The sequence below is a fragment of the Scyliorhinus torazame genome, chromosome 13 (genome assembly GCF_047496885.1).
Source record: "Scyliorhinus torazame isolate Kashiwa2021f chromosome 13, sScyTor2.1, whole genome shotgun sequence".
NCBI lineage: Eukaryota > Metazoa > Chordata > Chondrichthyes > Carcharhiniformes > Scyliorhinidae > Scyliorhinus > Scyliorhinus torazame.
The window spans coordinates 154,463,088-154,487,962 of NC_092719.1; the positions used below are offsets into that span (position 1 = coordinate 154,463,088).

The 24,875-nt window shown below is 44.8% G+C and overlaps 1 long non-coding RNA gene across 1 annotated transcript in view; it reads left to right on the forward strand.

Moving 5' to 3' along the window:
* The window catches only part of LOC140387739 (uncharacterized), a 114,528-nt gene extending 90,269 nt beyond the window's left edge, over window positions 1-24,259 (forward strand). Inside the window, exons 2-3 of the long non-coding RNA XR_011933990.1 lie at window positions 22,879-22,958; window positions 24,148-24,259. This is a non-coding gene — a long non-coding RNA (uncharacterized lncRNA). The remainder of the gene's footprint in view (window positions 1-22,878; window positions 22,959-24,147) is intronic.
* Window positions 24,260-24,875: the final 616 nt, after the last annotated feature.

Genomic DNA, 24,875 nt, shown 5'->3' on the forward strand with positions numbered 1-24,875 from the left:
CCCGTGCCCCCAGAGAATTAGCCTGGGCCTCTGGACTACTAGTATTTTTTTATTATTCATTTACAGGATGTTAGGCCAGCATTTCACTTGTTAGGCCAGCATTTTTTGCCCATCCCTAGTTGCCCTTCAGGTGGTGGTGAGTTGCCTTCTTGAACCGCTGCAGTCCTTGAGATGTAGGTACACCCACAGTAGGGAGGGACTTCCAGGATGTTACCCCAGAAACTACCACTGGGACACCACCTTCCCCTTTTGTTAACTTTTTAGAAAGTTCCCCAGCCACTGTGATGAGCTAGACAAGAAGGTAAGTGTTTAAGGTCAGTGATTGAGGGGGAGGGTGCAAATAGGCTTTCGGAGTGGGTGGTCAGAAGGTTGTCAGGTGGTGGGGGGTAGGCAGGTTGTGGGGAGGATAGTTGGGGGTGTGGAGAATTGTTGGGGGTGGGGGCAGATGGGGAGGTCAGGGGGGGTAGCCAAGGTAGGTAGGGAAGTAGTTAGGTGGCCTGAGAGTCTCAGACATGAGGTCAGGGGTTAAGGTGTTAGTTGGAAGTTGGGGAGAGTGATTTAAAGGTTGGCGGAGCCAAGTAGGGGGTAAGCCTTGTGGTCAGGAGGTGTCTGACGGGTAGTTGGGGGGTGTGGGGGGTAATCAACGGTTTGGGGTAGTTGGGGGTATGTTGGGATGTTGGGGAAGTGGAGCGCAATCAGGTGGTGGGAAGGGTAGCTGGGTGAGGTGTAGTCAGATGGTCAGGAATGGTTAGGAGGATAGTTGGAGAATGGGTGCAGTCAGGGAGTGAGGGTAGTTGTGTGCTGGGGATAGTCGTGCTGTGAGGAGGGTGGCAGTGGTTGGGGATTAGGTGTTTTCTCGGGAATTCAGGAGGGTAGTTAGGTAGCGGGGGGAATCCAGGGAAAGTGATGGAGTTGGTAACTAGGGAAAAGAGTTTGCAACGGGGACCAAAAACCATTAGTCTTCAGACTAATGCTTATGAACAGTTTTCAGTTATTGTTACCATAATCATATTCAATATCAATGCTTCTAACATGCTTATACACTGCTTTGGAACAGTCATCAATGACCAATTAGTGCAAATGCATTGCCTTTGTTCTTATAATAATCGTACTCTGTTGAAAGATCATTTATTTCCTTTTCAGAGGGTTGGATTTATCTGACATAGAATTTATAGTGCAGAAGGGGGCCATTCGGCCCATCGAGTCTGCAACAACCCTTGGAAAGTGCACCCTAACTAAGCCCATACCTCCACCCTATCCCCGTAACCCAGTAACCCCACCTAACATTTTCTAGCACTAAGCTTGGCCGATCCACCTAACCTGCATATCTTTTGACTGTGGGAGGAAACCGGAGCACCAGGAGGAAACTCACACAGACATGGGGAGAACGTGCAGACTCCGCACAGACAGTGACCCAAGCCGGAATCGAACCTGGGACCCTGGCGCTGTGAAGCAACAGTGTTACCCACTGTGCTACCGTGCCGCTCATGTATAGCCTTCATCAGAATAGGCCTTAGCAGAGCAGTTGAGGAGTGGTTGAGGACTCTGGGTCTGTACTCAATGGAGTTTGGAAGGATGAGGGGGGGATTGTATTGAAACTTACAGGATACTGAGAGGTCTAGATACAGTGGACGTGGAGGGAATGTTTCCACCAGTAGGAAAAACTAGAACCTGAGGGCGCAGCCACAGACTAAAGGGACTATCCTTTAAAACAGAGATAAGGAGGAATTTCTTCAGCCAGAGGGTAGTGAATCTGTAGAACTCTTTGCCGCAGGAGGCTGTGGAGGCCAAATCACTGAGTATTTTTAGGACAGAGATAGATAGGTTCTTGATTACTAAGGGGATCAGGGGTTATGGGGAGAGGTCAGGAGAATGGGGATGATAAAAATATCAGCCATGATTGAATGGCACAGCAGACTCGATGGGCCAAATGGCCTAATTCTGCTCCTATGTCTTATTGTCTTTTGGTCTTAGCCTTAGTATACTATTTTATTGTAGCTAACACAAATATGATACAAATTAACAATTAAAAATTGTAAAGTTTGTTCATAATCAAACAGTCAATTATTTATCATGTCAGCTAAAGTCTCCAGTGGCTTACCATTGATTTTTTAAGCTAAGGTCGAAAGCTTAGAGGAGAAGCTCACTATCAGGAATTTATTGCTTGAGTAGGTCTTTTTAGCTACTACTTGGAAACTTTCTGAAGGGTGCCATCTCAGAACATCAAACCATTCCCATCTCAAAAGCTTGTGCTCGAGTTTGGCAGGAAATAAGTCATTTATCATTGCTTTAATGTTTCATTTCCTCGTTTACATGTCTCCACCAAGTCTGAAAATGCCACATTGATTTGACTGAGAGCTGCTGTTAATTCAATCAATATACCAGCAAAGAGGAGTACAGATTAGAGGTGTGTCATCTATTATGTCAGTCTTTCGACAGACATTTCAGGAAGCAACAATAGACATCAATAGTTATGAATCAAAAAGTTTAGGAATCTGGCTTGTTCAGCTTTGATGACTCGTGTTTAATATTAGGAATCATAACCTCTGAGTGTGGTCTATAAGAAATTTCATGTAAGGCTCGTCCACAGTTGCTGCAACTGTAATAATTAAATGAGTGAAGATTCTCACGAGTCACAAGTAAAAGTATCAAGTCCTTAAGCGCAATGGGTGATAGGCCTGACGGTTGCTAACCCTGCGATCTGACGTATTATCAAGCAAATTGCAATTTAACTTGATTGTTGCAAATTTTTTCTCAACATAGGAGAACATTAGTTTAATTAAGTCTGATCTAAGCAAGCTTCTATGGTACTAGTTAATAATCCAATTGAAAATAATACTTTAATACTGCTGTAGTAGAGCAAATTGATAGATTATATATGAGGAGGACCTGTTTCAAAGGCCATGGAAAAGAACATTAACGAGATGGTGATAGTTTGCAATACAAGGGTCCAAGAGTGGGTTTTCTATGAATAGGGCAGATTTGAAAGTGAGGGCTTTAATAGACAAGCTTAGAAAACTGTTTGTTGACGAGGAAAGAAAGCTGGTTGGTCCATATTTTGGTAGGATTAGGATCAAGAGGGTAGGAGTTGGGTCTCATATATTCTATATCAATTTTGAGGATTCTATTTTAATGAAACTATGAACAGGGACGCAATTCATCAGAAGATGAACAGTCAGTTTAGTATTAAGTGGAATAATATGCTGGGATGGAAAATCTGAGGGGCTGAACTTTAAACCAGAAATGTGGACTGCATTTGTAATTCCAACATAATATGTTACCATAAAAGTAAAGATTAGAGGCATAATTTTCCTGTCCGGTTTGTCATGATATTCAGGTAAACATCATAGCACATACATACATACATACTGATGGACAGATCAACAGACCAATCAACACACACAACATGGCAGCCAATCACAGGCAAGAGCATACACAGTACAAAACAGGGAACACGACACTTCCTGGGCACTCGAGCAGGAGACGGCTCAGGGCACAGAGCTCATTGCAGGCCACTCAGACATCCACCATGTGCTGAGTGCCACTACAAGATAGAATTAGGAATAGGTCCACAGAATCAAGGGTCATGATCGAACCTCAGTAAACAGTTTACCAGTGTAAATAGATGTTTGAAATAAAACTGCGTTGTACCATTCGCAACCGTGTTGGTTCATCTGTGTGGCAGAGTACCCAACACTTCACGGTTTACTTGGGGAAAGCTCCAAACCTGGGCAAAAATGGGAGGAAACAGAAGTAAGAATGAGAATGCTGGGTCTCCACACTCTCCTGTATTGCATGGAGATTACTGAGGTTTCCTAAGGAATGGGTGGGATGTCTGTAACTAGAGCATGTGCAAGAAAAATAGACATAGAAATGAATTGGGAGGCGCCTAATGTGACTGCCCACATAATGATACACCAGGAGGGTGACAAAACACAGAATCCCAAAATAAATTGGCAATATACCTCATGCCAGGTGGGAAGAGGATGTCCAATGAAAGTTTTTGTTTTATTCATTTACGGGATGTGGGCGTCACATGATGGCCAGCATTTATTGCCCATCCTTACTTTTCCTCAAGAAGGGGGGTGGGCTGACTTCATAGAATCACAGAATCAAAGACTCCCTACAGTGCAGAAGGAGGCCATTCTGCCTATCAGGTCTGCGGCAATCCTGGGAAAGAGCACTCCACTTAAACCCACCCCTCCATCCTATCCCCATAATCCAGTAGCCCCACCTAACCTTTTGGACACTGCAGAGCAATTTAGCATGGCCAATCCACCTAACCTGTGCATCTTTGGACTGTGGGAGGTGATTTGTTATGTTGTAGGTGTAACATAAATGGCTTCCTTGTGGTGCACTTGACAAGGAAGGATCAGACGTGGAGATAACTTCAACACGTTTATTAAACTCTTTACACTTCTATTACTCGGGTTCGACACTACTGCTAATCCTACTATAGCTACTCAGACTGACTAACCAGTTGCTGCAATCCAGGTGGTGGGTGTAATATTGAATCAACCCTGTGTCTGTACTCACTGACTGTCTCCACTGGAAAGAGGTAGATCATATGTGTGGTGTCCTTTATATATGGGTTGATGTAATGCCCCCCTGTGGGTGTGTCACCTCTGTGTGTATTGTGAATGTCCATTGGTTGTGTCCTATCTAACTGATCTATTGGTTGAGTGTGTGTGTGTGATGTATCTGGTGCTCCCTCTAGTGTCTAGCTAGCCTACATGCATTTACATTGATGCGCATCACCATATGCCCCCTTTTATATGTGTTACATAATTTCTGTACACTTTGAGAAAATTGAACAAGGAACAGGTAGATAAGGTAAGGTATATACAAGTCATGGGAACAGTGATTAAACAATAAGTCCAAATCATTCGTGTGAGTCGAAAAACCATCAATCATCATGGTCAAATGTCTCTCTTGGTTATGAACGCCATCAACGTCCCTGTGCCCCAGGAACCAAGAAGTGGTCAAATCACTTCGCTGTCTGATTTGGAGTCCCTTTCTTTGTCAATGTTTGTGATGGTGCTGTCGGATGGCATCTTGTAGCTGATAAGGTGTTGACGTTGAAGAGGTACCAATAATAGTATCATTCGAGGTCATGGATGTGCCATATGTTGAAGTTGGATAAGACTGTACATACTGGTTCTGGCCACATGCTGTGCAGGAAGGGTGATCCTGTGAGAACTGTTGAAGCTTGTCGAATTGGAAACAGAATTGCTGCTTGCATAAATACCTGGTGATGGTGTGAAACTAGAACCTTGCATCTGATAGGAATATGCTGTCTGGCCAGGCTGGGGTGCAGCAAATCCTGGGCTGTAACTAAGGCATCCAGTCTGTAGTGCAGATTGCGCTTGCGGTAGTCCTCCTTCGGTCTTGATTCCATTAGTGGGCAATCCGTAGTGCTGGCCTGTTCGAGAAAATGCTGCATAGACTGCTGGCTGCTGCATGCCTGAATACTGGGTTTGTCCAGCATGAGCTGTCATTGGCTGCACTGCTGGTGTGGAAAAAAATGTGTGGATATAGCTGTGGTGAATATTGGTGTATTCCTCTTGGACTGTAGCCGCTGCTTGTTATTACTGATCCAGTGTAATTGTTAAGTGATCCATCTCCTGTTGTTGTGGCATCTGCTGTCACCCTGAGCGTGCCATCACTGAGGTTGCGGCACTCCCTGTCTGGGGTAATCCCGGCTTACGTGAATCAGAGTTGGCGTTTGGTTGCTCCCCATCTGGAGTCTGGTCTGTTTTAACTGAGTCAGTGTTGGTTTGTTGATGCTCCCCGTCCGGAGTCTTAGCAGGTTCACTGGAGTCAGCTGAGATTTCTTGAAGCTACACGTCTGGAGTCGGAACATACAGGAATGCATTGACTTGTGGAGAGGTTCGAGCAAATGAGGGTGGAAGTATCATGGTGTCACCAGAGTCACCAGTGGTCTCACAGTGACCATCAAGTGCCTCTGTACACACTAGCTGAGGTCTGTCACTTTGCACACCTTGCATGGGAAGTGGGATGCTGTCGTCACTCATCTCACATACCGTGGGTAGAGCCTCAGTAGCTGCTTGTTGTTCACTTGGGTTGGGTAAATTGACAGAATCTTCATCCGGTGGCGCAAACAATGTGGGTGGACTGTCATTGTCTTGCTGCTGTGCTTCATTTGGGCTTGGACTGTCATTGTCGCTTTGTTCTTCACTGTAGCATGATAGACCGTCATGGTCGTCCTGCTGTGCACTGGAGCATGGTAGACTGTCATAGTCTTCTTGCTGTTTACTTGAGCATGGCAGACTTGCATCATCTGCCGCTAGTTGGTCAGAGGAGGTTGCTAGACCCTCATGGTCTTGTTCCTGCAAGGACTGCGCGTCGGAGTCTTGCATTGCTTCTATCGTGGAGGCTGTCCACGAGCTCGCTGTGGAGGCTTGTGACACTGGAGTCACATCTTGTGTGTGCAAGGACTGTGCTCTGGAGTCTTGCGTTTCTTCTATCATGGTGTCTGTCCACGAGCTCGCTGTGGAGTCTTGTGACACTGGAGTCACTTCTTGTTCATGCAAGGACTGCGGTGTGGAGTCTTGCGTGTCTTCATTCGTACAGTCGGGAACACTGAGCGGTGCATGGACCATGCTCTGTGCGACAGCAGGCCGCTCTCTGTGGGCCTGTACCGCTCTCTGTCTCTTGGTTTCAGGCTGCAGCATCATCCTGCACTCACGAGTCGGGATGTCACATCTGCTGGGCTGAAGATCCTCAAATCCGAAGAACGAGTCTGCGTCGGATTCAGTACGGGGGTCGCCATTTCTAATGAAAAAACCTTTGTCCGAGTCGTAGTCTTCTTGGACCATGTCATCACTGTTTGTGCCGGAGCTGGCATTGGGCTTGCGAGGTCCAGAGAAAATGTAAAGGTCGGTATCGAAGTATTCAAGGTCGGAATCATCGGTTTGGGCGTAGGTAACTGCTTGTTGCAGGGTTCTTCGGAGGTTGATTTCATTTCCTGGTTCAATTTGAGGCATTGTGCTGTCATTACAGGTGAAGGAAGGTTGTTTTACAGCTTTAAAAAATGTTTTCTTTGATTTGGGACGTTTCCCCTTTAAATGAGCGTGGTCCAGGGCCTCTGACGTCATGACGCATGTGACATAGCGCGTAGGAAGTGATTTGCTGTTCCTTTACATTGGGCCTTTTTCGGGATTGCGCATGAGCCGAATTTGCCGAATTTGTCCAGGACTGCCTGGAAGTCGCTCCTGTTTTGCTCCTTGGAGAACTTGAATTTTTAAAAGATTTCTTCTGCTCTGGCACCGGCGATGGTGAGGAGAAGCTCTGTTTTTCAGGATCAGCCACTTCTTCTAGTTCGGCTGCCACCAGAAAGATTTCAAACTTTTTCCAGAATGCCTGCCAGTTTTCGCAGAGATCGCCATGGCACTGGAGCTGCTGCGGAACCCGGATCTCGAACATCTTGCCTGGGTATCGTTGCTGGTTGTCACTGTACGCTGCGGTATGGCTGTCTGGATTGAAACAGTTTACTCCTGGTATCATGATTTGTTATGTTGTAGGTGTAACATAAACGGCTTCCTTGTTGTGCACTTGACAAAGGAAGGTTCAGACGTGGAGATAACTTCAACACGTTTATTAAACTATTTACACTTCTATTACTCGGGTTCAACACTACTGCTAATCCTACTATAGCTACCCAGACTGACTAACCAGCTGCTGCAATCCAGGTGGTGGGTGTAATATTGAATCAACCGTGTGTCTGTACTCACTGACTGTCTCCACTGGAAAGAGGCAGATCATGTGTGTGGTGTCCTTTATATATGGGTTGGTGTAATGCCCCCCTGTGGTCGTGTGACCTCCGTGTGCATCGTGAATGTCCATTGGTCGCATCCTATCTAACTGATCTATTGGTGGAGTGTGTGTGTGTGATGTTTCTGGTGCTCTCTCTAGTGTCTAGCTAGCCTACATGTATTTACATTGTTGCACCTCACCACAGGAGTAAACCGGAGCACCCGGAGGAAACCCACGCGGAGCATGGGGCAGCAGGGAGAGCGGAGGGGGCGGGGGGGGGGGGGGGGTGTATCTGCACTACTACGAAAAAATGCCAAATTGTTTGCACGACACCCATAGCACAGTTGCTTACACGTTGTGTTACTGTGATGTTGCCCTGAAACCTGTTGAATCTGGATTTTATTTCTCCTCTATTACTGTACTATGTAAATATCATTTTTAACATGTTGCTATTGTGCATTTTGTTTGTCTGTTATCAATGAAACTCTTCAATAAAAATACTTTTTTAAAAAACGATTCCCGCCATGGCGGGGATGCCCCCGGTCCAGGGGGCAATCGATGGTTTGCATGTCGCCTTGCATGCACCAGGCACCAGGGCATGCCCTTTATTAACAGGGAGGGGTTCAACTCCCTGAATATTAAGGTTGTGTGTGACAACCACCTGTGTATCATGCATGTGTGTGCCCGCTACCAAGGGAGCATGCATGTCAGCTACATCCTGGGACCTGCTCATGAACAGCAGCTGGGGGGGAGGGTGGCACCAAGATGATGAGTTGGCTCTTGAGCGACAAGGGGTGGTGGCAGCCTGCTGCTTTCCATGTCATGTGGCCTTTGATGCCCTTGGCAGATGTGTCTGGAGGGCCTGGAGTCGTAGGGCTCCAGCAGGCTTACCGGTGTCTCAGGCGCCGCCGTGCCTGTTATGGGCCAGGGTTTAGTGAACCCCAAAGTGTATCATGGAGTTCCCCTGACCCACAACTTTTAATAGATTGTGGTATGGGGAGCTCATGGCCCACTCTACAGGTGTGGTACAGCAGAAATGGAAAAGTATTTTTTAAAGCAAAACAATGTTTATTCTATAAACTTAAGTTAACCGTTTTAAAACATACAGTGAACATCTTAGCAACCATTAATTCAAATACAACCCCCAAAGACTACAACACTAAGTAATCCTTTAAGCTTTCCTTTTAACATCCATACGACTGAAAAACAAAACCTTTAACAGAAACACATCAGGTTAAAGTCACTATTGAAAACATTTATAATTCTGAATTCACCAAAGGATCAAGAGATAGTCTTTTGATGGCAGAGAGAACAGCAGTACACCTGCTTGGTCTGGCTTCAGCTCCAACACTGAAAATGAAACTAAAACACACCCTTCAGCCTGCTCAAAAGCGAAAATAAAAAGCTGACAGACAGCCCAGCTCCACCCACTCTCTGACATCACTGAAAATACCCATTTCTTAAAGGTACATTTCTTAAACACCCATTTGTTAAAGGCACTCTCACATGACACAGCCCCCAAGAAAAAAAATAAACCATCAACTTCAAGATGGTTTCATTTTTCACCTTATCACCATTCTTAAGAAATGTACACAGTAAATATACTTTTTTGTTTAAAAAAAAACAACACACTCAAACAGGTACAATAATATAGTCCATTGTTGTTCTTCTTCCTCCAACTGAAATCCATCCTGATTGACAGTCTCTTTGAACAAGAAGGTCTCTGCACGATCCGTTCATTGCTCTATGCCTCGACATTTCTCTTTAAAGTCAGATACTTTTGTTCAATCTGATCACATAGCCCCTTGTAAATCTCCAACACAGGAGTATTGGTTATCACAGTTTCAGGCAGTCAAATGCCTGTTGAAACTCCGCTATTCATTGAAATATTCAATGTTTCTTCAGCAAGTCCATCAGTGGAGCAATCACGCTACAAAGCTTTTCCACAAATGTTCGATCAAATCCACTCATGCCAAGAAATCGCATTATTTCCCTTCGTCTTGAGGGTATCAGAAACTCCTCAAGGAAAGTGACTTGGGCTTTTCCAAATTCACTTTTGGCTAGATTTATCACCAGACCCGCCTCCTGAAGTTGAATAACTCGATCAGATGTTTTAAATGTTCTGTCCATGTCTGGCTAAAAATTACCAGATCGTCAATATATACTGCACAATTGGGTAATCCTGAAACAACTTTGTTAGTTAACCGATGAAATGTGGCTGGTGCGTTTTTCATTGCAAATGGCATAACCTTGAATTGGTATATACCATCTGGAGTCACAAAAGCTGAAATCTCCTTCGCCCTTTCAGGTAAAGGTACCTGCCAGTAACCTTTAAGTAAATCCAATTTGGAAATAAAAGCTGATTGTCCCACTTTCCCAATGCAATCCTCCAAACGTGGGATAGGATAAGAATCCGTTCTTGTAACTGCATTCACCTTTCGATAGTCCACACACAACCGTTGGGTACCATCTGGTTTTGGTACCATCACTTTGGGTGAGCTCCATTGGCTGCAACCCACTTCAATTATGCCATTTTTAAGCATACTCTCAATCTCTTTGTTAACCTGTGCGAATTTTAAAGGGTTAAGTCAAGATGGACGTTGTTTGATTGGAACAGCATTTCTCACATCTACATCATGTATAGCCATTTTAGTACTTCACAATTTATCTCCACAAACTTGCGCACGTGATATCAATAACTCTTTCAGGTCAGCCCGTTTTTCCTCTAGAAGATAACTCAACAATTTATCCCAATTTTTAAGAAAATCCTCATTTTCCAATTTAATTTGACGTATGTCAAATTCACAGCCACCTGGATTTGGTTCGTCACTTTGAGGTAGAAACATTAAAACCTCCTCCTCTTTGTCTCCTTCCCTTTTAAAGTATCTTTTAAGCATATTCACATGACACACTCGGTGAGTCTTCCTTCTATCTGGTGTTTTTACCACATGATTCACCTCACTTAATTTCCTTTCAATCTGATAAGGTCCACAAAACCTAGCTTTTAAAGGTTCACCTACCACTGGTAACAATACTAAGACTTTGGGCGAAATTCTCCCGAAACGGTGCGATGTCCTCCGACTGGCGCCCAAAACGGCGCCAATCAGACGGTCATCGCGCCTCCCCAAAGGTGCGGAATGCTCTGCATCTTTGGGGGCCGAGCCCCAACATTGAGGGGCTAGGCCGACGCCGGAGGAATTTCCGCCCCGCCAGCTGGCGGAAACGGCCTTTGTTGCCCCGCCAGCTGGCGCGGAAATGACATCTCCGGGCAGCGCATGCGCGGGAGCGTCAGCGGCCGCTGACAGTTTCCCACGCATGCGCAGTGGAGGGAGTCTCTTCCACCTCCGCCATGGTGGAGACCGTGGCGGAGGCGGAAGGGAAAGAGTGCCCCCACGGCACAGGCCCGCCCGCGGATCGGTGGGCCCCGATCGCGGGCCAGGCCGCCGTGGGGGCACCCCCCGGGGCCAGATCGCCCCGCGCCCCCCCAGGACCCCGGAGCCCGCCCGCGCCGCCTTGTCCCGTCGTTCAAAAGGTGGTTTAATCCACGCCGGCGGGACAGGCAATTTATCGGCGGGACTTCGGCCCATCCAGGCCGGAGAATCCAGCGGGGGGGCCCGCCAACCGGCGCGGCCCGATTCCCGCCCCCGCCGAATATCCGGTACCGGAGACTTTGGCAACCGGCGGGGGCGGGATTCATGGCAGCCCCCGGCGATTCTCCAACCCGGCGGGGGGGGGGGGGGGGGTCGGAGAATGACGCCCATAATCTCCACAGGCAAAACGACAAACTTTGGATTTCTTGTCCGCTACCCGTTTTATCACATTTTGTGCAACCTTTAAATGTTGTCTAGCCAATTCACCTGCTCTATTTAATAATTCCCTAAAATTTGACACGTAATCCAATAATGTAATTTCCGATTTCTCACTCAACAATTTTTCCTTAATCAATTTAAGTGGTCCTCTTACCTCATGACCAAAAATTAGTTCAAAAGGACTGAATTTGGTTGACTCATTAGGTGCATCCCCAATTGCAAACAGTACGAATGGAATTCCTTTATCCCAATCCTCGGGATAATCTTGACAATAAGCCCTCAACATTGTCTTTAATGTCTGATGCCACCTTTCTAACGCTCCCTGCGATTCTGGATGGTACGCAGTTGATTTAAATTGTTTTATTCCTCAGCTATCCATAACTTCCTTGAATAACCTTGAGGTAAAATTCGATCCTTGATCCGATTGTATTTCTGTGGGTGATCCATATATAGTAAAGAATTTAAGTAACTCCTCCACAATCTTTTTAGCTGTAATATTACATACTGGAATGGCCTCTGTAAACCTAGTAGACACATCCATTATAGTCAAAAGATATTGATTCCCACTTTTTGTTTTAGGAAGCGGTCCTACGCAATCAATTAGGACCCTTGTAAAAGGTTCCTCAAATGCTGGAATGGGTATTTAGCGCGCTGGTTTTATCACCGCTTGAGGTTTCCCTATCACTTAACATGTGTGACATGATTGACAATATTTAACTACATCTTTATGTAGTCCAGGTCAATAAAAATGTTTTTGGATTTTAGCTTGAGTTTTTCTTATTCCCAAATGACCGCCCACTGGTACCTCATGTGCAACTCACAACACCTCCTTTCTATACCCTACTGGCAATACTGCTTGATGAACTTCTGCCCACTTTTCATCCGCCTGCATATGTAAAGGTCTCCATTTTCTCATCAAGACATTACATTGACGGTAATAACACTCTGGTATACACTCAGATTCCCCTTCCGTATATGCTTTCTGATACATCCATTTTAATTCTACATCTTTCTGTTGTAAATCCGCCAATTTTCCTGAACAAAAATATCTGCCTCATCCTCCGCCTGTTCTTGTTCTTTTTCAACCATCTGATCAAAAGTCGTTTCTGATAATTGCACTTCAACTTCATCTTCACTCTTTGATTTCTCCTCTTGTCTTAACCTGTGACTTTGCGACCTTGTTACTACACAATCCGGGAATATCCCAAGATATTCGTCCTTCAACACTTCAGGGGCGAAATTCTCCCCCAACGGCGCGATGTCCGCTGACTGGCGCCAAAAACGGCGCCAATCAGACGGGCATCGCGCCGGCCCAAAGGTGCGGAATGCTCCGGATCTTTGGGGGCCGAGCCCCAACATTGAGGGGCTAGGCCAGCGCCGGAGGGATTTCCGCTCCGCCAGCTGGCGGAAATGGCGTTTGTTGCCCCGCCAGCTGGCGCGGAAATGCGGCGCATGCGCGGGAGCGTCAGAGGCCGCCGACAGTTTCCCGCGCATGCGCAGTGGGGAGAGTCTCTTCCGCCTCCGCCATGGTGGAGGCCGTGGCGGAGGCGGAAGGGAAAGAGTGCCCCCACGGCACAGGCCCGCCCGCGGATCGGAGGGCCCCGATCGCAGGCCAGGCCACCGTGGGGGCACCCCCCAGGTCAGATCGCCCCCGTGCCCCCCCCCCCCCAGGACCACGGAGCCCGCCCACGCCGCCTGGTCCCGCCGGTAAATACCAGCTTTGATTTACGCCGGCGGGACAGGCAATTTCTGGGCGGGACTTCGGCCCATCCGGGCTGGAGAATTGAGCGGGGGATCCCGCCAACCGGCGCGGCCCGATTCCCGCCCCCGCCCAATCTCCGGTACCGGAGACTTCGGCGGGGGCGTGATTCACGGCGGCCAACGGCCATTCTCCGACCCGGCGGGGGGGTCGGAGAATGACGCCCCAGTTGTCTGATTCTCCACTGGCTTATCAATCACTGGAGGCATCACTCCCACCTGCGATCCAACTATATCATTACCCAAGATGAACTGTATTCCTGGACAAGGTCGTTTCTCTATTACTCCTACTACCACTTCACCACTCTTCACTGGACTTTCCTACCTTACCTTATATAATTGAACATTACTCCTCTCACCCTGAATTCCACATATCACCACCTTTTCTGGCAACATTCTTCCCAGACTACATAACTCCTCATCTCTTACCATTAAAGATTGACTAGCTGCCGTATCTCTTAAAATTGTTACTTCTTTTCCTGCTCCTCCTGATACACATGAGTAAACTTTACCCACACAAGTAAATTCTTTAAAGAGATCTGTCACCTTCTTATCAATCACCTCTTGATCAGGCTGTACAATCTTTTGCACCTCCTTCGCTTCACTTGGGCTTTCCTTCACCACTTTAACAAACCCCACTGTCTTATCCTGTTTTATCACATCAGCCTTCCCAGTGCTTTTCTTCAACCACCAACACTGTGACTTTACATGGCCTCGTTTATTACAGTGAAAACATTTGAAACTTTTCATTGCTTTTCCACCCTCCTGGATTTCTTTTTTAATCTGAGGTACACTCTCTTTATTGTCTCCCATCAGATCACCTTTACCTTTACCACTTGAGTATTTTTCATGTCCCCAGTTTCTATGCGTCACCAGCTGAAACTGATGTTGGAAACCAATCTTTGATTTATGATCTAATTCATAATCATCTGCCATTTCCGCTGCTAATCTCGCAGTTTTAACCCTCTGTTCTTCCACATGAGTTCTCACTACATCAGGGATTGAATTTTTAAACACTTCCAAAAGTATAATTTCTCTGAGAGCTTCCTACGTTTGGTCTATTTTCAAAGCCCTTATCCACCTGTCAAAATTACTCTGTTTGAGCCTTTCAAACTCCATGTATGTTTGACCAAATTATTTCCTTCAATTTCTAAACCTTTGTCTGTAAGCTTCAGGCACTAGCTCACATGCACTTAAGATGGATTTCTTCATCTTCTCATACGTTCCAGATACCTCCTCCGGTAGTGATACAAACACTTCACTAGCTCTACCTACCAGCTGTGTTTGAATCAGTAACACCCACATGTCCTGTGGCCATTTCATTTGTTTAGCTACCTTCTCAAATGAAATGAAAAAGTCTTCCACTGCCTTCTCGTCAAACCTTGGCAATGCTTGGACATATTTAAATAGATCCTCACCACGTCGTCGACTATGACGGTCTGTCTCATTATCCTCATCCATCTCCTCCAACTGTACGTGTCCCTTTACGTCTGCCAATTTTAACTAATTGTCATGTTTCATGGCCATTTTCTGAAGTTCAAACTCTCTCTCTTTATCTTTTTCCCTGATCTGTATCTCCCTTTCTTTTTCTTTTTGTTCTGCTAGGGCTATTCTTTCTTTTCTCCTTTCTTCTCCCTCCTTTTCATTTTCCTCTCTCTCTCTTTCTCTTTCTTTTTCCTCTCTCTCTCTTTCTTTTTCCTCTCTCTCACTCTCGTATGCCAGCCGCTTTAATTCTTTCTCATGTTCCATTTGTTTAATTTGCAACTGGAATTTTTGCTATTTCCAATGAGTCAAACTCTATCTCAGGCAACTTTGAATGTTTAACCACCGCCATAATTACCTCATCTTTTCGCATTTTGTCAGGTAATGTTAACTGAAATGTTCTTGCCAAATCTAACAGTCTGCTTTTAGTCTCTGTCCGTAAGGTACTGCATGTGACCGTCACCATCCCCAAAAACCTCTGAGCCTCTGAAAGAGCCATTGTCCACAACCCACTCCCCACTAAAACTAAAACACCACACCTGAAAAACAACCACAATATGCTCACCCCTCACTGTCTTTAAGTTCACTAAGCCAATGCAATAGATAGACTTTTACCCCGGATGAGCCCCCAATTTGTTATGGACCAGGGTTTAGAGAACCCCAAAGTGTATCATGGAGTTCCCCTGAGCCACAACTTTTAATAGATTGTGGTATCGGGAGCAGACGGCCCATTCTACAGGTGTGGTACAGCAGAAATGGAAAAGTAATTTTTTAAAGCAAAACAATGTATATTCTATGAACTCAAGTTAACCTTTTTAAAACATACAGTGAACATCTTAGCAACCATTAATTCAAATACAACCCCCAAAGACTACAACACTAAGTAATCCTTTAAGCTTTCCTTTTAACATCCGTACGACTTAAAAACAAAACTTTTAACAGAAGCACATCGGGTTGAAGTCACTATTAAAAACATTTATAATTCTGAATTCACCAAATGATCAAGAGATAGGCTTTTGATGGCAGAGAGAACAGCAATACACCTGCTTGGTCTGGCTTCAGCTCCAACACTGAAAACAAAACTAAAACACCCTCTGCAGCCTGCTCATAAACGAAAGTAAAAAGCTGACAGACAGCCCAGCTCCACCCTCTCTGACATCACTGATAATACCCATTTCTTAAAGGTACATTTCTTAAGCACCCATTTCTTAAACGTACTCTCACATGACAGTGCCAAACTGTTCTGCCTACTGCCCTTGAGATATGTCGATGTCGGGAGAGGGCGCATTTGGAAAGCTGTTGAGCTGTTGTGAAAGTCCAAAACATGTTGCTTCATTTACTTCAGATTTCCTATTGTTTTCTTTTTGTGTCTCTAGTGAGTCACGATGAACTTGTTTCCTTTCAAAACACTGGAAGGAATCAGTAGTTGGTGCACAAGTTTGGCCTGTCACAACTTGTCCAAAGTTCTACCACCCTCACCCTATATCTCCTAACCCCTGTCCTTCACATCTTCATTGCTTCCCTCAATGTAATTTCAAAATCCTTTTATCTTCATTTGAATCTCAAAATGGCTTTACTCCTTCCTGCCACTTCAACTCGATAATGCTCCATTTTCTTCTGAGATGCTTCCTTTTCATCACCCTCTCCCTCCTTTCCACCCTCACCAACAGATGCTTCAGCTGCTCTGCCCTACTTTGCAATGTTCTCCCTGAAGCTCTCTGCATCGACAACTCCCTGGCTTCCGTGTGGCCTACCGCTTACCCCAAACCTTTTCCCCTCCATTGTGTTTCACATCCAGTCTCCCTTTGTTTTCTGAAGAATTTCTTGTACGTTTTATGTTGAAGGCAGCTACAAAAGTGCATGTTGTAAATTATACTGGAATGGTTTGTTTCTGGGGAGGTTTAAGCCGTGTGTGGCAGAATTGCTACGCCTCAGCAGACTGAAAGCCGTACAGGGCGAAATGATTTGGGAATTCAGTCCAGTTATAACTTGACTGGACAACATCTCACAGATCAACTTGTTCAAATTTGACAATCCTGCTGATAGACCAGAGCAACAAGGTACAAATCTGTCACTGGTGATTTAACAGTAATGGGTGTATCAGCTAACATGCACTTTTTTTTCCTGTTTGGTATCAGTACTATGTTCAATTCAAAGGATAAATCCACACTTGCAAAAGCCTCCATTGTGGTCTGAAGTCCTCTCGCTTCACATGAGGAGAAAGTTCTCCTGTTTGTTTATATTGCGATAGACTTGAAGTTGGAGAAGTTTCTGTTCTCACTTTACATGCAGAGATCAGAGTGAAAGATTGTTGTATGTTTAAAAATGACCGATTCATGCAGGTAGCTATTAAAGGTCATTAGTAGGATATCAATGCCCTTGTTGTAACTTGATATGTTTTTTTTAAATGATGTACTTTGAAATTTATTTACAAATGTCAAAACCCAAATATATTTGGAGAAGAATAAACTTGAAAAAATATAAATGAAAAAAAAGAGGTGAAATTTGGAAGAACTGGATACGACTGTCATCTCCTTGGGGTAGGCCCTGGTTTGGCCTCCGGTACTTCCTCCTCCCTGACGGTGCCCTTGGGGCCCTGAGGGTCTCCATGGGACAGAGGGGCAGCTGGAGTACTACTAGTACAAAAGGTGAAGTCACACTAGTACAAAAGGTGAAGTCACAACTACTACAAAAGGTGAAGTCACACGGGATCAAGGGTGAGCTGGCAAGGTGGATACAGAACTGGCTAGGTCATAGAAGGCAGAGAGTAGCAATGGAAGGATGCTTTTCTAATTGGAGGGCTGTGACCAGTGGTGTTCCACAGGAATCAGTGCTGGGACCTTTGCTCTTTGTAGTATATATAAATGATTTGGAGGAAAATGTAACTGGTCTGATTAGTAAGTTTGCAGACGACACAAAGGTTGGTGGAATTGTGGATAGCGATGAGGACTGTCAGAGGATACAGCAGGATTTAGATTGTTTGGAGACTTGGGCGGAGAGATGGCAGATGGAGTTTAATCCGGACAAATGTGAGGTAATGCATTTTGGAAGGTCTAATGCAGGTAGGGAATATACAGTGAATGGTAGAACCCTCAAGAATATTGAAAGCCAAAGAGATCTAGGAGTACAGGTCCACAGGTCATTGAAAGGGGCAACACAGGTGGAGAAGGTAGTCAAGAAGGCATACGGCATGCTTGCCTTCATTGGCCGGGGCATTGAGTATAAGAATTGGCAAGTCATGTTGCAGCTGTATAGAATCTTAGTTAGGCCACACTTGGAGTATAGTGTTCAATTCTGGTCACCACACTACCAGAAGGATTTACCAGAATGTTGCCTGGTATGGAGGGCATTAGCTATGAGGAGCGGTTGAATAAACTCGGTTTGTTCTCACTGGAACGAAGGAGGTTGAGGGGAGACCTGATAGAGGTATACAAAATTATGAGGGGCATAGACAGAGTGGAAAGTCAGAAGCTTTTCCCCAGGGTAGAGGGGTCAATTACTAGGGGGCATAGGTTTAAGGTGAGAGGGGCAAGGTTTAGAGTAGATGTACGAGGCAAGTTTTTTACGCAGAGGGTAGTGGGTGCCTGGAACTCGCTACCGGAGGAGGTGGTGGAAGCAGGGACGATAGTGACATTTAAGGGGCATCTTGACAAATACATGAATAGGATGGGAATAGAGGGATACGGACCCAGGAAGTGTAGAAGATTGTAGTTTAGTCGGGCAGCATGGTCGGCACGGGCTTGGAGGGCCGAAGGGCCTGTTCCTGTGTTGTACGTTTCTTTGTTCTTTGTTCTTTGTTCTTTGAGTGAGCTCCAGAAGCTTCTAAGTCATCTGGTGCTGCCAACCCTGGCAGCTCTCCATTGGCTGTACCATACCGTTGACACCCTCAGAGATGGTTCTCAGTGACTGGGCCATGCTTTGGAGTACTTCGGTAATGTCCACCTGCATCTGTGACATGTCCCTCAGCAATTGGAAGATAATGTTGAGGCCCTCAGCCATAGTCATCACAGACTGAGCAATGCCTAGGGCACCACCACTCAAGACACGGATGTCGTGCTCCAGGCTTTCCACTGCGGTCGCCACCCTGGTAACAGTGCCATGCACTGTTGGCATCATCTCCTGTGCCCATAGCCTTTGGGACTCCTTCAATCGACTATGCAATTGCTAGAATGTTGCTGCCATCCCCTCCTGAATGTCATTGCTGTGACCTATCACCTGCATCAGCTCTGGGATAACCTTGTCCATTGCTTAGAATCTGACTGTGATATAGCTGTGTCCTGGGATCCAGCAGACCTCTGGCTGTTGTCTGCCCTGGATATTCCTGCCTCCACCTGATGTGAATCAGCAACTGTTTGGTGCTCACCAGATTGTTCCCCAGAAGCCTGCCCACTAATACCTCCCACCGAGGTGTGTGTCTGCACTGGTGGAAGATGGGGGTGACAGCTGGGCCGCCTCGATGGTGTTTTCCTCGGTGCTCTCCTCAGAGGTGTTCTGTTAAATGGCAGGGGAAGAAACAACTCTGGATGGGCCGGCCTTATCAGATGAAGATCCTGCGAGACAATGGACATGTGAGAGGGAAGGATCATTTTGTCTGAAATGAATTACCCACTTGAGGCAGGTGAAGGGGCAGTGGATCCTCATTCCTTTGGCACAGGCCAACCTCGCTGTCAGTGACTGCTCTCTCCTCAGTCAATCCTGTGATTTCCAGGGCCCGTTCCTCATAAGGGGTGTGGACTTGGATTCCTGGGACTCTGCCCCCGTCTTGGCCTTTTCCCACTTATTATGGGCTATCTTCTTATGCGGGACAAAGAGAGGGTGCAGTGAGCCACACACTTGATGTGTCGGGGGGGTGGGGGAGGTGGTCTATAGCAGGTGGGATGTGTGGGCACCACACCTGAACATGAAGTGGTTGTGCAGGTGGGTGCCAGGAGTGCTGAGGAACAAACGGGAGGATCGGATGTGGGGAAGGGGCGACGTGTCAGCCAGTGATTTGTGGTGTGGGAATTTGAGGGGTGGCAGGCAGAACGGATGCCAAGATGGAAGTCATTGCAGAATGGATGCTCGGTGGAGGTCATTGGTCTTCTTCCGACATTGGACAATAGTCCTTCTTGTCATGTTGCCTGAATTTACAGCTGCTGCCACTGCCTACCAGGCAGCATTGCTGACCCTGCTGCTGGTCCTCCAACCCCCTTGGGGGAACAGGATGCCCTGTCGTGCATCGACGATGTTGAAAAGCTTGGCCAGGTTAGCATCCCCAAAGCAAGGACAGGTCTGTGCGCTGCCATACTTCTGCATTGATTGGGTGTGAGTAGTGAGGGAGCATTTAAAAGCAGCTCCCTCTTGTTAGTATTGAGGTGTCAAAGCACAAGTCTGGCAAATCAGACAGCGAGACAGCCATTAATGGTGAGAAGCTCATGGGGGCTCATTTTTGGCATTAAGTGCCGTTAAATCCGGGCCGCAATCCCACTGATATGACTGTTGAAGAACACCCCACTAATCCGTTAAATCGCACTCAAGAGTATGGCACTTTCCTCTGTATCGAATCCTGGTTACAATCATTAATGTCTGCTATTCCAGCTCTATATTAGCTTGTCAGGTATTCTGCATAATAAAGTAAAGTCACGATAGCCCCAGATGACTATAGGCTGACTGGTGATGATTTAACCTGAGAATCACCACACCTCAGGCAAGGGGAAAGGTTGAGAAGGCAGGGCCTTTATGAATAACGTCAACCGGCATGGGAAGCGAACCTGCATTGTAGGCTTTGCTCAACATTACAAACCAGTTGTCCAGCCAACTGAGCTAAACCGGTGTCCGTAAAGAATTGATCTGCCCTGATTCAGAGCTGTAATGGAATATCGATCATGATTGGTAGGTTGGGCAGTCTTTAATATTCTTGCATTTTAAAGAAATTTAGAGGAGTGGTGATTCAACACTACAGAAACACAATACCTAGTACTAATAAATCAAGATACTTTTGAATATTGTTTTGAAAGTTTCTATGGGTTAAGAGCAACAAATATCAAATACCCAAATCTGATTGCTAGATTACTCCAGGATTCTACTTGGAGAAAATCAAATGTAACAATGCAAAGAAGGGATAAGAACAGAAATTGAAAAGTTCAAACAATGCATATAATTATGTTTCCAACTTCGCTCCTGTTTTATATTATTTCAAAATTTGTCTTCATTGCGAGATCCGTCCGGGAGAAGCAAGCAACAACGCCAACACCAAACCCATTTGAGTATTGCCCACTGTAATTGTTTCTCCGGCACCCAAATGTACATTTACCTCCCCAGTCTCCAGCCCCCCACCCCCTCCCTCCCACCCACAAACAGTCGCCTACTTATGTGTTGTAAATAATTTTGCCAGGTGTACAGAGTTGCTGCTGTTGAGCTGATGCACAATACCCTACCAGTTATTCTATTTTATTTGTTATTGTATTTTTTTATTATTTATTATTTTCTTTTCGTCGGTATGTTTGGGTGTGCCCTTCTCTTCTATATATGTTTCTTATCCTGTGTACATAACGGTAAATATACTTTGTTCAAAAACTGAATAAAAAACATTTATTAAAAAATGTTTTATTTATTTTTTTTAAAATTAGACTTTCTGATTGTTTGAATCCCCGAACCAATATAGTAGCAATCAATGGCTAAACTCGAAGGTTCACTGTAGATGTGAGAATGGAACTACTTTTTCACCTTAAGTTGATAATTCCATTCAAATCTGAACTTTTTTCCACTAATTACTGTGCCAGTTGTTCAGCCAGTCCTGCCAGAGTGCAGCAGTGTCGTGTAGATCTGGTGTTGCTGGACAAAACTCAGTTAATGCTTTGGAAGCTTAATCACAAAAGAAGCACACTTTCAGCTGAACTCTTTTGGAGTTGAATGCTAACTTGAGAAAAATGTTGGTGTGGGGAATGTTTTTGTCTGGCTGTGGACGCATGAGCACAGAAATGTTTGGAATTTATAGGTGCCATTTAGAGGTCATTCCATGAAGGAGCGACACCAGCACCTTTGTTCGATTTTTATAAGTTGTTATTTTGAAATGACAGAGCATAAATATAATCAACACCAATTAAAAACGTACTCCACCTATGAAACAATTTTCTGTTGGGCCACTGTTGCCGGAGTCTGTGTCTCAAAGCTTGTCTGCTCAATTGTTGCTTGTCTGCTCAATTGAGAAATATCTGTTAATACGCATGATCGGTTCTTTGAGACTGAGCACACCCCAGCTCAAGGTGCACGAGGAGAGAAATGTGACCATTCCAAATATCATTAGCTATTCAGATATCTCTTTGTTTAACCTTTTTGGTTTTGATTTGTTTTTAAAGTCCTTGCAATCTCATATTCCCACATCCCCCCCACCCCAACCCTCCAATTTTCTTTGTGTTTTTCCCCCAACCGTGGTGACTCATGTTGGGTTATGCTATTAACCTGCTGGTAGAATCTTTGACCAAGGACAACATTACAGCTTAGTGGGATCGGACTTTTCCTCAACATCACACCATATTCAAACAACAGTTGCAGCGTAACAGTTAAGGATAGGACCCTGAACACGTTTGCCTCATCGATCTAAAGGTTTGGAGACTGATAGTCGCAGTCATATTCCCACCTTGGGTGAGACAAACTAACTAAGCATAGGCCAGAATCAAATTTTAGGCTTGCTTGATTTCGTTCCGCGCCACACTGGGCAATGTACTCATCCACTGAGCTATTGGGGCTGTCGAACCTTGGCTGTTCGAATCAAAATGAAATGTCAACAAAGTTGGCAGGTGCTATATCTTTCCAAATTAAACTTCAAACAACTTGAAAGCTGCCGTATCTGTTTTCCAATCACCTAGCTGTCACTGTCTCATCACCTCTGTGAATTTAAGATCAACGCCCAATGATTTCTATTTATCCAGGCCGATACACGCTGCATGTAAGACCCTCAGTATGTGGCTTGCTGAGGTAAAATTCAAATAACTTTGAATAGGAAAAGAAAATTATTGGCATGGAATAATTACTTGATGTTGGATGGAGCTAAAATAATTTAAACCTTTTATAGATTGAACTACGGATCTGTGAACTCCCTGGGGAAAATGATGCTGCCATTTGAAATACTTCACAATGGAAATCGTAATCCCGGTTAGTCGTATGGATGAATCCGAAAGGGTTTTAGATGAATGACTATAGAATTGTATGTGACTCACTGAACAAATGATGCCTTTCTTCCATATTACGTACAATAATTTTTAGTGCAGCTCAGGCAATACTTAACCCCAAATTGATATCTATGAAGCCTATATTGTGAGTTAAGACATTTTCATGCGTGCTTTAAACACTGTAAACATAACTTACAAATTTTCTTATTTGATAATTTATGAAAAATTAAGCATGAGTGTAACATCAGGAGTAGTTCTAAAGGATTGACTTTTCTATGGTTACTGTTGCTCAGATTGTAATCTTCTAAAAGTAGATGAATAGACATCCACAATAAGTGTTTTTTTTGAGCCTGTTACCATCCTGTTAAATATGCTTATTGACAAGCCAGTGCAGAATTCTGCAGCTACATTGCCTGAAAATTGTGCATTTTACTCCGTGTCAAATATGTGCTCCTTAAGAGAATTGCCACTGGGAGGACAGCAAAGACGAAGTGAACAGAGCATGGAAAAGATTACAAGTCAAAATGTAAAATGGACTAGCTGCCAATTTGCCCTAGGTCATTTATGTTACTGCCCAAACATGTTTCACTTCCACAGCTAGTATTTCATTTGTTTTCCTGGTGTCTTTGTCTCCACATTGGTTGTGCACGCAGCCTCTTATTGGTTGCTTGAGCTAGAAGTGCAGAGAGTGAAGATCCATCACCCCTGTTCTTGCTGATATTTGGCTTCCAGCCTGGCAATGTCTCCATTTTTAAATGCTCATCTTCTTTTCAAACCCCTCCATATCCTCACCCCTTCCCCTCCCTGTAACCACCTCCTGCCGAATAACTTTGAGTTCCTCTACTAACAACCATACCTTCAGCTGCCTGGGATGTTTGGTGTGATATTCTCTCACTAACCCTCTGCTTTACTATTTCACTCTCCTCCAATAAGATGTTCCTCAAAACCTAACATTTCTACCAAACCTTTGCTCACCTGTCCTCTGTGTTCCTTTCCTGGTTCAGTGTCAAATCTTGTTTGATAACACTCCTATGAAGTGCCCTGAGGCATTTTCTTACATTAAATGCTTGTTGTTGATTGCCATAACATCACTATATCTTGGAAACATTCATATTATTTTGTTTCTAATTACTGAATGTGAAGTAATTAATTTTCCATTTATTTTTCATTAGAATCTTTACACCAGTCTTGAAACCTGAAACTGGAAATCCATCCAAGCCACCTTCTTATCCTGCATCTTCCAACCATCCAAAACCTCCCATTGACGTTTGCATACATTTTAATATCCCAAACAGGTAGGAACAAATCAAGAAGAGTTTTGAACGGAGTATCATATTAGAGACTTGATTATTACAAGGCATGAGCTTTGGAATGAATTAATAAGATCTGCGCATCAGTTTCTTGTGATCACCTGGCTTTTTGTAAAACATATTCCAAATTATGCTTGTAAGGATTTATTTGAGAAAGATGGAAGCAGGACTTCCCAAAGGCATTTCCAGCCAACATAATGGCCCGCAACTTCCTTTCGGAACCCTGACTTAAGTCACTGAGCCGCATGCGCAGCGCAACAACCCAAAAGTGTGGACGCATGGACATGCACTCTTGAAGCATGTGGCATTAAAACCCCTAGCTCACATTCTTTCGACAGATTAGGTGAAATGTTGCACTAGGCCTGTTGAATGCAAATTAAAAGGACAGGGCGAACTTGGTTGACTTGCTCTGATATTAGGTAAGTTTTTACACCTTTTTATTTGCACTTTTAGTTCTGGGTCCAGCATCATCAAGCGGAGGCAGGAGACATCGGGAGCCATTTGTTTGGTAGGTTAATGTTTTATAATATTAGTGTTTAGCATTTATAAATGTGTTTAAAATGCAAATAAAGTGAAAGGAAGATTTTCTT